General features: G+C 43.8%; 1 protein-coding gene across 19 annotated transcripts in view; it reads right to left on the bottom strand.

The window, feature by feature from the left end:
- ZNF438 (zinc finger protein 438) overlaps positions 1–10,733 on the bottom strand; it is a 192,112-nt gene extending 181,379 nt beyond the window's left edge. For 13 of the 19 annotated variants that reach the window (XM_060397434.1, XM_060397436.1, XM_042230617.2 and 10 more), the window contains exons 1-2: positions 10,673–10,733; positions 9,938–10,009 (exon numbers count right to left, since the gene is read on the bottom strand). The gene's annotated coding sequence lies outside the window, so the exon portion shown is untranslated. Of the gene's footprint in view, positions 1–9,751; positions 10,010–10,672 lie in introns of all 19 variants that reach the window. The other 6 variants (XM_027976676.3, XM_060397433.1, XM_027976683.3 and 3 more) reach the window with 2 other exon arrangements.
- Positions 10,734–12,586: the final 1,853 nt, after the last annotated feature.

Raw genomic sequence — 12,586 nt, 5'->3', positions numbered from 1 at the left:
TTGCAGTCCAGTGCCCTATAATGAAAGGACATCTTTTTGGGTGTTAGTTCTAAAAGGTCTTGTAGGTCTTCATAAAACCGTTCAACTTCAGCTTCTTGAGCATTTCCGGTCGGGGCAAAGACTTAGATTACTGTGATATTGAATGGTTTCCTTGGAAACGAACAGAGATCATTCTGTCATTTTTGAGACTGCATCCAAGTACTGCATTTCAGACTCTTTTGTTGACCATGACAGCTACTCCATTTCTTCTAAGGGATTCCTGCCCACAGTAGTAGATATAATGGTCATGTGAGTTAAATTCAACCATTCCGGTCCATTTTAGTTCGCTGATTCGTAGAATGTCGACATTCACTCTTGCCATCTCCTGTTTGACCACTTCCAATTTGTCTTGATTCATGGACCTAACATTCCAGGTTCCTATCAAATATTGCTCTTTAAAGCATCGGACCTTGCTTCTATCACCAGTCACACCCACAACTGGGCGTTGTTTTTGCTTTGGCTCCATCCCTTCATTCTTTCTGGATTTACTTCTCCCCTGTTTCCAGTAGCATATTGGGCACCAACCAACCTGGGGAGTTCATCTTTTAGTGTTCTATCTTTTTGCCTTTTCATACTGTTCATGGGGTTCTCAAGACAAGAATACTGAAGTGGTTTGCCATTCCTTTCTCCAGTGGACCACATTCTGAGACTGATAAATTAGAATGTAGTTGGGAGCTAACAGTTTTGCAGTATAAGAGCTCAGTAAAAGAATGCTGTCTGTAGGAGAATTATAGGTACAGGAGGGAGTTATGGTTTAATTCTCTTCCATCAACATGCTGTTTTTTTGCTTAATTCTCTCTAAGAATTTCTTCTTGGGAGTTCTTCTGTGGTAACAACTTAGTTAACCAGTCACCAAAGCTTAGTCTCTACCAGACTTATTATTATTCATTAGTGATTATACGGGAAAAAAATCATGCCTCAAGACTGATTTCTAAGCAGCCAAATACGAAATGAAACAAAATTAAGTGCTACTTATCTATCTAAATTATTAAACGTAGTCAAACATTTAAAATATTAAGTACACAAATTAGTATTCAGCTAATTACTGTAGATGTTTAATACATACATGTCGATGGTAAAATGCAAAAAGAAACCATAAGAAGTAGAATTTTAAGAATTATATTAAATGCCTAGTATACACCATCACTGGGTGAGACACATGGTTTTCTACAAGAAATAATTTCCATATACTTACATTGGTACTCTTAACATAGTAGTGAAAGTACTGGTCGCTCAGTCATGTCTGAGTCTTCGTGACTCCACAGACTGTACCCCAAAAGACTCCATGGACTTCCATGGACTTCTCCAGGCAAGAATACTGGAGTGGGTAGCCACTGCCTTCTCCAGGGGGTCTTCCCCACCCAGGGATCGAAACTGGATCTCATGCATTGCAGATTTTTTACCATCTGAACCACTAGGGGAGCCTGTTAATTTTGCCTAGGTAAATATAAATTTTAAAAGGAATCACAGTAAGTTACCTAGGATGCTATATTTCACCAGGTCAGTGTGAGAGTTACTTTTGTTGTCATCAAATACAAGAGCTGACCACCACTCCCCCTCTGCTTGGAGCTACCTGATACAAATAACCATCAGCCTGCTCTCCAGGGCTGCCTAGGTGGTACTAGTGGTAAAGAACCTGCCTGCCAATGCAAGAGATGTAAGACATGCAGATTCAATCCCTGGGTCAGGAAGATCACCTGGACAAAGGCATGGCAACCCACTCCAGTATTCTTGCCTGGAGAATCTCATGAACAGAGGAACCCGAAGAGTTACAGTCCATGTCACAAAGAGTTGGATACAACTGAAGCAACTTAGCATGCACCCAACAGCCTGCTCTCCCAGAGCCTGAACTTAAAAAATGACAAAGCATGAGCCATCAATAGGCCACTGTAGACACAATTCTACTTTATACCATGTCTAATGTTCTTAAGGAAGCTAACTGCAATTGTGGTTTAAAAAAATAATAATAATCACATCAACTCCACTAAATTTAGAGACACTGCAATAGCAGAGTTAAAATTCAATGAGCTGTAACATGAGACAGCACATCTTTTACTTTTAAACTTGTGACGGGTTCCTGTTTAGAGTTCTGGTGGACTTTTTTAATCAGATCAATTTTGCTGCTGAAAGCTAAAAAAGCTAAACAAAATATAACTGTACATGCTGTAGCAGAAAAGCTCGGAAATTAATCACGAAATCTACAATGGTGTAAATTTATATAATCTTTCATGGCTTGAATTTGAAATATGCATATTAGGAAGTAATACAATTAAGATAAATGTGTGTAGGTTATAGTATGCCCTGAAAGAGACTCATGGAAATAAGATACCTATTTTTGTGTGTATTGTTCAAATTCCTGTTTCCACATTGTTCCACATATAAGAAATGTAATCTATAATTCTGCTCATGACAAATATCACCAGATCCTCTTTCTCAGACAAAAAAATATAACTCAATGTTAAAGAGGATCAGCAGAGAAACTCAAACTTACTACAATGTGCGGAACTTTGGCACAATTCACTGAAATCAGTGGAAACCTGCCTAAATACTTCACACAACCCCTCCGTGGTCCTCTATTATGCAAGCTGCAACATTTCAGGCCAACTCCTTTATTTCACTTGTGAGCCCTGTCAACACTGAGGTAATAGAACTGGAAAAACTCATCACTCCACCGTGATATTCAAATATCAAATTGTATTTCATTTGGCAATAATTACACAGTTGCCAAATAAAACTAATGCAAATATAGTACACTAGGCAAGGTTTCGAGTCATTCTTTTCTTGAAACAGACTCCTGGGGAGCCTCGAATTGATTCTGCGATTGCTGAGGCATTCCTTCTCTCCTCTGACCCCTTCCCGCCCCATCCCTCACGCATGGTCCAGGATGAACTCATCGGCATGCATTTCTGCATTTATCCTCCTCTAGTTGTATTCCCACAGGTCCTTCCTCACACTCTGCGCCTCCAGAGGAGAGCTATGTTTTATTCATTTCTGAACTCCTCACACCTAGCCAATGTTCTGCATATAAAGTCATCCCTAATATCTACTCCACAGCAGGGACTAGAGATGGAGAAGGAGAAGAAATACAGACCTCACCCTCTGGAACCTCACAGAAAGGGAATATGGGATAGGGGCTGCCTGAACAGAAACAAGTAATGAAAGGCCAGTTAGCCTGTGTTCCTTTCTCCTATTGCCATTCAAGGCTTGTTATTGTTGTTCAGTTGCTAAGTCCTGTCCAATTCTTTGAGATGCCATGAACTACAGCACACCAGGTTTCCCTGTCCTTCACTATCTCCCAGAGTTTGCTCAAACTCCTGTACAATGAGTGACGCCGTCTAACAATCTCAACCTCTGTCACCCCTTCTCCTCCTGTCCTCAATCTTTTTTTCCCAGCATCAGGGTCTTTTTCAGAGAGTTGGCTCTTTGCATCAGGTGGCCAAAGTACTAGAGATTCAGCATCAGCATCACTCCTTTCAATGAATATTCTGGGTTGATTTCCTTTAGGATTGACTGGTTTGATCTCCTTGCTATCCAAGGGACTCTCAAGAGTCTTCTCCAGCACCACAGTTGGAAAGCATCAATTCTTCAGCACTCAGCCTTCTTTATGGGCCAACTCTCACATTCATACATGACTACAGGAAAAACCATAGCTTTGACTTTATGGATCTTTGTCATCAAAGTGATGTCTCTGCTTTTTAATACTCTGTCTAGATTTGTCATAGGTTTTCTTCCAAGGTACAAGAGTCTTATGATTTCAAGGCTGCAGTCACCATCCACAGTGATTTTGGAGCCCAAGAAAATAAAGCCTATTACTGTTTCCACTTTTTCCCCATCTATTTGCCATGAAGTGATGGGACTGGATGCCATGATCTTAGTTTTTTGAATGCTGAGTTTTAAGCTGGGTTTTTCACTCTTCTTCTTTCACCCTCATCTAGAGGCTCTTTAGTTCCTCTTCACTTTCTGCCATTAGATTGGTTCAGTTCAGTTCAGTCACTCAGTCGTGTCCAACTCTTTGCGACCCCATGGACCACAGCACACCAGGCCTCCCTGTCCATCACCAACTCCCAGAGTTTACTCAAACTCATGTCCATTGAGTCAGTGATGCCATCCAACCATCTCATCCTCTGTATCATCTGGTTATTTGAGGTTGTTGATATTTCTCCTGGCAATCTTGATCCCAGCATGTGATTCATCCAATCTGGCATTTTGCATGATGTACTCTGCATATAAGCTAAATAAACAGGGTGACAACATCAGCCTTGATGTACTCCTTTCCCAATTTTGAACCAGGCCATTGTTCCATGTCCAGTTCTAACTGCTGCTTCTTGACCTGCATACAGGTTTCTTAGAAGACAGGTAAGGTGGTCTGGTATTTCCATCTCTGAGAACTTTTCAGTTTGTTGTGATCCACACAGTCAAAGGCTTTAGCATAGACAATGAAGCAGAAGTAGTTGTTTTTCTGGAATTCACCTGCTTCTATGATCAGACGGATGTTGGCAATTTCATCTCTGGTTCCTGTTTCTTCTAAATCCAGCTTGCACATCTGGGAGTTCTTAGTTCACATACTACTGAAGCCCAGCTTGAAGGATTTGGAATATTACCTTGCTAGCATATGAGCACAACTGTACAGTAGTTTGAATGTTCTTTGGCATTGACCTTCTTTGGGACTGGAATGAAAACTGACCTTTTCTAGTCCTGTGGCCACTACTGAGTTTTACAAATTTGCTCATATATTGAGCACAGCACTTTAACAGCATCATCATTTTAGGATTTGAAATAGCTCAGCTGGAATTTCATTACCTCCACTAGCTTTGTTTGTAGTAAGGCTTCCTAAGGCCCACTTGACTTCACACTCCAGGATGTTTGGCTCTAGGTGAGCGATCACACCATCGTGGTCATCCAGGTCATTAGGACCCTTTTTTACAGTTCCTCTGTGTATTCTTTATTTTGAAGTAAACTCAATTTTTATTTTTCTATATAATACATGGATATAAGCATAAAATCTCCTTAAAGAGCTTGCAACCCTGAGGCGATGTCCTTGGGTATATAAAGTACACAGCAATAGCAAATGAAATCTGAGCTCCAGGAATGAAAATGGACTTCAGAAACACAATATTTATATGATTGCACACATACCAGTAGTATTCTATGCCTCATCTAGTCTCTGAATCCAATCACATCAACTGCCTTGCAGTTTGCACACTGGACAGCCTGACTCCCTACATATATTTCATCATACACAATGCCTCCTTTCCAACTGAAATTTAATAAATTAACATGGGATTTACATATAGGGATTTATATATGGTGAGCGCATTGCCAGAAAGCATAACCGGTTTTTGACAACAGCATCTGCCCACATAAAAACTTTGGCCCTCAGAGGGAACTTGATGCCATCTGACTATGGTGGGGTGGGGGGGGAGGGTCCTTGATGGTCACCTGGTATCCTCCAGAGGTGAGGTTTTTCATAATAATCTGAGGGCTGCATCAAGGGTCCTGTGTGTATTCTTATCACCTCTTCTTAATCTCTTTTGCTTCTGTTAGCTCCTTACTGTTTCTGTCCTTTACAGTGCCCATCTCCCTTGGTGGTGGTGGTGATTGTTCAGTCACTCAGTTGTGTCTGACTCTTTGCAACCCTATGGACTGCAGCATGCCAGGCTTCCCTGTCCTTTGATATCTCTAATTTTCTTGAAGAGATCACTAGTCTCTCCCACTCTATTGTTTTCGTCTGTTTCTTTGCATTGTTCACTGTAAGAAGGCTTTCATATCTCTCCTTGCTATTCTCTGGTACTCTGCATTCAGTTGGTATATCTTTCCCTTTCTCCTTTGCCTTTCATTTCTCTTTTCTCCGCTATTTCTAAGGCCTCCTAAGATAACTACTTTGCCTTCTTGCATTTCTTTTTCCTGGGGATAGTTTTGGTCACTGCCTCCTGTACAATGTTATAAACCTCTGTCCATGGTTCTTCAGGCACTCTGTCTACCAGATCTAATCCCTTGAATCTATTTATCACCTCCACTGTATGATCACAAGCGATTTGATTTAGGTCATGCCTGAATGGTCTAGTGGTTGTCCCTACTTTATTCAACTTAAGCCTGAATTTTGTAATAAGGAGTTCATGATCTGAGCCACAGTCACGTCCAGGTCTTGTTTTTGCTAACTGTATAGAGCTTCTCCATCTTCAGCTGCAAAGAATATAATCAATCTGACTTTGGTATTGACCATCTGGTGATGTCCATGTGTAGAGCTGTCTCGTGTTGTTGGAAGACCTATCTCATGCTATGACCAGTGCATTCTCTTGGCAAAACTGTTAGCCTTTGCCCTGCTTCATTTTACTCCAAGGCCAAACTTGCCTGTTTCTCCAGGTAACTCTTTTTTTTATTTTTCAGAGTTCTGCCCACCACAGAGAGTAAAAACTTTTTTTTTTTTTGCATTTTCTTAATATAAATTTAATTGGAGGCTAATTACTTTACAATATTGTAGTGGTTTTGCCATACACTGACATGGATATGCCATGGGTGTACATGTGTTCCCCATCCTGAACCCCCTCCCACCTCCCTCCCCATCCCATCCCTCTGGGTCATCCCAGTGCATAGCCCTGAGTACCTTGTCTCATGCATTGAACCTGGACTGGCAATCCTTTTCACATATAATATACATGTTTCAATGCCATTCTCCCCAAATCATCCTACCCTCGCCCTCTCCCACAGAGTCCAAAAGACTGTTCTATACATCTCTGTCTCTTTTGCTGTCTTGCATGTGGGGTTACCTTTCTAAATTCCATATATATGCGTTAGTATACTGTATTGGTGTTTTTCTTTCTGGCTTACTTAACTCCATATAATAGGCTCTAGTTTCATTCACCTCATTAGAACTGATTCAAATGTATTTTTTTTAATGGCTGAGTAATACTCCATTGTGTATATGTACCACAGCTTTCTTATCCATTCGTCTGCTGATGGACATCTAGGTTGCTTCCACGTCCTGGCTATTGTAAACAGTGCTGCAATGAACATTGGGGTACATGTGTCTCTTTCAATTCTGGTTTCCTCAGTGTGTATGCCCAGCAGTAGGCTTGCTGGGTCATACGGCAGTTCTATTTCCAGTTTATAAAGGAATCTCTACATTGTTCTCCAAAGTGGCTGTACTAGTTTGCATTCCCACCAACAGTGTAAGAGGGTTCCCTTTTCTCCACACCTTCTCCTCTCCAGATACCTCTTAACTTCCTACTTTTGCATCCTAACCCCCTATGATGAAAGGACATCTTTTGTTGATGTTAGTTCTAGAAGGTCTTATAGATTTTCACAGAATCAAAATCATTCAACTTCAGCTTCTTCAGCATTAATGGTTGGGGCATAGCTTTGGATTAACATGATGTTGAATTACTGTGATGTTGAATCAAGACAATGAGGAACAAAAGCAGGCTTTCTTTTCAGAAATACAAATGTATGTCTTCAGCCCTGACCATTCCTCTGAGTTCCATATTCCTACATCCAAGAGCCTGTTCAATGTGTCAATCTAGTGGAGTTACAGGGATGAGTTTCACGGATTCTGAAACAAGATTGCCTGGGTCTGAATCCCAGCTCCATCACTCCCAGGCTAGGAGACAGCGGGCTTCTTTTGTGGCTCCTCTACACACACAACTGTCATAAGAATTATATGAATTCACATGTGTAAAAGTGCTTAAAACCAGTGAAGCACACAGTTCACACTGACATGGAGCTTACTGCTATTACCAGCACTGGGATTGCTGTTACTATGTCTGCATGCATGTGCATGCTATGTCACTTCAGTCGTGTCCAACTCTTTGCAACACTCTGGACTGTAGCTCTCCAGGCTCCTCTGTCCATAGGATTCTCCAGGCAAGAATACTGGAGTGGGTTGCCATCCCATCCTCCAGGAGATCCTCCCAACCCAGGAAATCAAACCCACATCTCTTACATTTCCTGCACTGGCAGGCGGGTTCTTTACCATGAGTGCCACCTGGGAAGCCTGTTACTATGTCTATGGAGCATCTATAGCTTGTCCAAAACAGAATTCATGGTTGTCCTCCCAAACCCCTTCCTCCCTTCTCAGGAAACAGCACCACTGTCCCTCCAGCTGTTTCAGCCTAAAACCAGAGAAATCATTACTTCTCCTTCTTCTCACACTCCAACTTCTAGCATCAAAAGTATACTATGACTTTGACCATATACCATCATCTCACCAACTATCTCCCCTAGCCCAAACCCCTGCCATCTCTCCCCAACAGTAAGAGACTCCCATCTCCCCACTTTGAATACTCCCCACTCTACAACCCTACTGCTAATTCTCCCTCCAAGAAAACTGCAATTAGATGCTATCCCCTTGATGCAAGGCTCCCTGTAGTTTCCCATCAAATTCAGAGTAGCTTCTTCACACACCCCTGCCCCCTTAGCCCACAAGGGTCCCCCTAGTTGCTGGCCCTCCAGTATCACTTACCACCACCTTCTCCCTTCCTTGCCTTGTTCTAAACACTCTCCCCTTGCTACACCTTGGCCACCTCAGGCTTGCTTCCAGCTCAGACCACTGCTGTCGCAAGATAGTACCATACAATCCTCTGAAGTCTGAACTCTGAGGTCGAGTTACTCACATTCAAATACTGTCCCTATCACATTTTAGCTCTGTCTGCAAGCACGTGTGCTCAGTCGTTCAGCTGTGTCTGACTCTTTGAGACCCCATGGATTGCAGCCCCCCAGGCTCCACTGTCCATGGAATTTTCCAGGCAAGAATACTGGAGTGGGTTTCCATTTCCTACTCTAAGGGATCTTCCCAACCCAAGCATAGAACCCGTATCTCCTGCATTGGCAGGTGGGTTCTTTATCACTGAGTCACCTGGGAAGCCATGAGCACATCCTTAACATTTCTGTGCACCAGAATCCTCATCTATAACAAAAAATGGAGATATGAATACACATCTCAGGTTGTAAAAGTCTAATTTAGTGTTTAGAAGAATGCCTCACATAGATAGCTCTAGGTTAGGGTTTACTGCTACAATTATGCCTGCCTAAAAATTTCTTACCTCAGGTTCTTCCTCTCACTTCCATCAATTCAAAGCCACCTCCTCTGAAATGTATTCCCTGATGGACCCCATGTCAAAGCACCTGCCCTGTACTCCCACCGTTGTTCTTATCTTCCTTGACTTCACTGCACTTACCACCATCTGAAATAACATTATGTACTTATTGTCTGATACCCTCCTGGACCATGAGCTCCAACAGGTTGGCGACTTCATGTATTTGCTGCTCTATTTGTAGTTCTGACTCAGAACCTGACTTTGAAAGTATACATCTCCTATCCGGGTTAGTGGACCAGCCGGAGTTTCTTAATAACAATACTCAGCCAGCCTTTCATTTTTCATGATCGCGTCTGATCCTCAAAAAACAAACAGTACATATACTATCATCTCCCATTTTAGGGAGAAAAAGAAAGCTCCCAGCTTGGGTGACTTCTCTTTGAACACAAAGTTAGTAACTATCAGAAACAAAAATCAGAACCCTTGCTTCTAAGGCTCTTCAAACTAGGATGGATGGGTATTGGGCCCCTGAGCTGAACTTACAGAAATATTTGTGTTCAATTTCCTGAATAAATACACCCTAGGGGCGCTCAATATTCTTCCTTTCAAAGTTCTTAACACTTGCTCCTGAATTTGAGAAGTTTCATAGTATAGCACTAACTCATCAAAAATGCACCAACCTCTGGCAAGCCAAGAAAGTCAAGCAGTAACATATGATGAGGTGATATTCCAAACTGACAGAACAACCCCTAAAACACAGTGTGTCTGTTGTTGAGTATACTGTGCTCATTCCAAGACGCTCAGTTTTCTCTACACCACCAGACAAGGGGGCGTTTTAATTGCTGAGAACATTGTGATACTGATACCAGTGATGTCTTGACTCGTATCCACCAAGCTCAGAGTTCAGGTCTGTGGTCTGGTTCAAGTGTTGTCCGTGACTAGATGGGCAGAGGAGAAGGCAAAATTTTGAAAATATTCGCTACCTACAAGGCCTCTGTCAGACGGCCGCTGGTCACCACATTCTCAGAATAACCGATTGTCTTAAGTTTTCTCCTGGCAAGGTTACCTCTCACAACGCTCCCGGCCCTGGGAGATGCCCATTAGGGCGGTCAGGGTCGCTATGCCTCCATTTTACACAAAAAGGACACTGAGGCAGTAAGTGGCCATCCCTGCAGTTCGCCCTCAGCTATCTGGAAGCTGCCGGGACCCCAAAGGAAGCCCAGATACTCGGGGGTCTCTGCAGGAACCCTGCACCGCTGACTCAACATGTCAAACTCCAGGACAGATGGAATTCAGTCCTCTCTACGAGAAAGAAAGAAAAAAGGCTCTTCCCTTGGACTTCCCGTTCTCTGGCCTCTACTCCGGTCCCAAGGGAGACCGTGCGAGTCTCCCCGGGCACTGCCTCGCCTGCTCGCACTGCCGCCCCGCCCGCCACGGAGTGCGCGCTCCCGCCCCGGGCGGCTATCTGTCCCGTCACCGCGTTCGGCGGCTCCCCGGACCGCCCCAGGGGCGGAAACCAAGGCCACCACCGACTCCTGGGGTGCGAACAGCTGGGGGAGCCCCGGAGGCCCAAGCAGCTTCAGGAATCCTCAGAAACTTACAGTTTTCCTACCGCGTACGCGTCACGGCGAGGTGACGTCAGAGGACCCGGCGCCTGGGCAGGTCAGGGCTCGGGGCACCGCCCCCCGCGCGCCGGCGGGAGACACGCCCCTTCCTCAACGGCCCCGCCCAGCCGCGGGGCCCGGGCCGCGGAGCAGGCGCAGACGGCCAGCGTGGCTGCCTCCTGGAGGGCTTCCCAAACCAGGTCGCTGAGGGCGGGGGCTGCTTGAGATAGCTGTTCTCTAGCTGTGGGGCCGGGGGCGAGGCAACAATGGGAGTGGGCAAAGACCCACAGCAAACAGGATGTCGCCAAGGGGCTTGGGGCTGGACACCAGAGTTGTGAGGTAAATTTTCCACAGACTTTGCCTTTCTTCCCTCACGTGTTCGTTAAAAGTTCTCCACGTGCGGAAGCAGCCATTTGCTCTCCATCAGGTGCTGCGGGCCCCTTCGATGGGAGCGCTCAGGTCTCCCACCAGCCCTTGCTCCTATGTCGCTCCGCCCCGACTCCGCCCCAAATGGTCGGTCCCGCCCGTGCCCAGTATGCTCCTCCCCAACCGGACCACCCCCTCCACTTGGCCCCGCCCCCTAGGGGCGTCCGCCCTTCCGGCTGCTGCTGGAGGGAGGACCGGCGCCCCGCGACCCCGCCCTGTCCTGGCAGCTGTTCTAACGTTTTCCTTGAGTTTTTAGTCTTTCCTCTTCCTACTAGATTTCCAACTTTTGCACAGGTTCCACTATATTAGCTTTAGCAGACGATGATCTGTATAAACGAAATATTTACGCGTCTTCGCTCGTGTAAACTTTCCACCTCCTCACCTGGTGACATTTTCCTGCGCCAGCCCGGGTCTCTGCTCCTATTTTATGCTCTTTTCTGGTTAAAAGATGGCTTAGTCAAAGGAAAACTGAAGGCTCGAAGAACCGACAGCAGTATATTAAACATTTATTTCTGGCTTGTAGGATTTTTCTGTTAGTCTTACAGTCAGGGGAAGAAAAAAAAAAAAAAAAACCACTTTATCCTAAAAAGTGACTGAAACAACTACGTCTTGGGGAGAAATAAAGAGTGGGAAAAAGAGGTCTTGGAGATAGACGCCAAGGAGGAAGTACTGAAGAGAGAAAGGATCACTTTTTAAAACTTGGAATCACGACAAATAGCTAGATCAAGCATGGAATTTTGCCAGACAGCTCCAGTGTAAATAAAACCTGAAACAATGGTTTGTTTACACTCTCATTGAAAATACTGTAGTATTTTTATAGGAAAGAGTGATGACGATGACAGGGACTGTTAGCCTTTAACTCTTGACATCTGGGCTGGTTAAAAATAAACGTATTATTCAGGAAAAATACACTTGAATAATTAAAGTTTAGAAAAGTTTCTGACTTGGATATTATTTATATGGTTTACCTTGCTATATCATACAAAGTTTTAATTGGGCTTCCCTGGTAGCTCAGACAGTAGAGACTGCATGCAATGCAGGAGCAGGACCCAGGTTCGACCCCTGGGTCAGGAAGATCCCTTGGAGAAAGAAATGGCAACTCACTCCAGTATTCTTGCCTGGAGAATTCCATGAACAGAGGAGCGTGGCCGGCTGTAGTTCATGTGGTCAAGAGTCAGAGACAACTAAGGGACTAACACACAAATTTTAATAATCACTATCATAAGGTGAAAGAAATTTATAAAGTTTGTAGATAAGGTTTTTGTTCTGTGGAGCAGAGTTATAGAAAAATTAGCACTTTTCAAAATTCTACATATTAGAAAAAGTCTAAAACAAATTCTACACATTGAAAAAACAGCAATATTTGTATTTTTCTTGTTAAACAACAATTTAAGAAAACTTTCAGTTGTTAATTTCTTTAATTACATGCTTATAAGACCTGCCTCTTGAGAAACCTATATGCAGGTCAGGAAGCAACAGTTAGAA

The sequence above is a fragment of the Ovis aries genome, chromosome 13, assembly GCF_016772045.2.
Source record: "Ovis aries strain OAR_USU_Benz2616 breed Rambouillet chromosome 13, ARS-UI_Ramb_v3.0, whole genome shotgun sequence".
NCBI classification, from domain to species: domain Eukaryota; kingdom Metazoa; phylum Chordata; class Mammalia; order Artiodactyla; family Bovidae; genus Ovis; species Ovis aries.
This window is presented reverse-complemented; position numbering and strand designations above follow the sequence as displayed.